We start from the raw sequence: 1,165 nt of genomic DNA, 5'->3' as shown, positions 1-1,165 counted from the left end.
TGCATCTCGAATCCATCATTAGAAATCCTAGGGGAAGGGGAAGTTCAAATAGAACCCGCCTATCAATGGATGACCATAATGATGATCATGTTGAGGACCTTGGTCACATAGACCAACAAGGCATCTTTCATCCAAATGTGTACAATGAGAACATTCAAGTACTATTAGGCATGCCTAGGCCATACATTCACCCACCACCACAACAACAAGGCCAAGTTCCATTCGGAATGCCAAGGCCAATGTATGCTCCACAACCTCCCATTGTCAATCGAGGAATTCAAAATCAAGGTGTTCATGTTGTACCTCAAGTTGCTAACCCACCACTTGCTTTGAGAGACCATTATGTGCCAAATGAATATAATGCACCCACATGCATTCAATTGCCACCATTTAGAGCACACCATTATGAAATTAAAGCACAAACCATTCAAATGCTTCCTAACTTTCATGGACTTCCAAGTGAAGAACCCTATAAGCATTTGGATGAGTTTCTTGAAGTTTGTTCTACCGTGAAATAAACAGACATGCCGGAAGAAGTCTTAAGACTTAAACTTTTTCCATTCACCCTTAAGGACAAAGCAAAGTATTGGTTTAACAATCTTAGGCCCTTTTCAATCACTTCTTGGGCAGAAATGCAACAAGAGTTTTTGAAGAAGTACTATCCGGTTTCTAAGACCAATGCCATGAGAACTTTAATTAGAGAATTTACACATGGGGATGGGGAGACATTCCATGAGGCATGGGAACGCTTCAATGAATTGCTAAGGAAGTGTCCACACCATGACATGCCCAAATGGCAATTAGTTCAATATTTTTTTGAGAGCTTATCGGATAATTATAAGGGCATGGTTGATGCTTCTATGGGTGACTCTTATATTGATAGGCATGAGGATGACGTATGGCGTCTCTATGAAAGCATGAGTGAGAATTCATTGCATAGAACATTGTCATCAAAGAATGGTAGAAATACACAAGGTAGGAAGAGTGTTGGCTTACTTTAAGTCGACAATTCTAATGAGATAGCCACCAAAATGAAGTCTTTGTCTCAAAGGTTTGATCAATTTTTGATTAACCAAAACTTGGCGAACCAAGTATCTTCCTTTCCTAACCATTCTCATCGTGCATCAAATGAAACATGTATGACTTGTTCTACTGTTCTTCATTC

At 39.6% G+C, this 1,165-nt stretch overlaps 1 non-coding gene across 1 annotated transcript; it reads right to left on the bottom strand.

Moving 5' to 3' along the window:
- Positions 1-680: 680 nt before the first annotated feature.
- LOC132305807 (small nucleolar RNA R71) lies at positions 681-787 on the bottom strand. Its single transcript, XR_009481699.1, has one exon. It is a non-coding gene; the product is annotated as a small nucleolar RNA R71 (small nucleolar RNA).
- Positions 788-1,165: the final 378 nt, after the last annotated feature.

Source organism: Cornus florida, unplaced genomic scaffold (assembly GCF_030987335.1).
Source record: "Cornus florida cultivar Cherokee Brave unplaced genomic scaffold, ASM3098733v1 CherokeeBrave_3.0.0_Hap2_Chr04, whole genome shotgun sequence".
Classification (NCBI taxonomy): domain Eukaryota; kingdom Viridiplantae; phylum Streptophyta; class Magnoliopsida; order Cornales; family Cornaceae; genus Cornus; species Cornus florida.
This window is presented reverse-complemented; position numbering and strand designations above follow the sequence as displayed.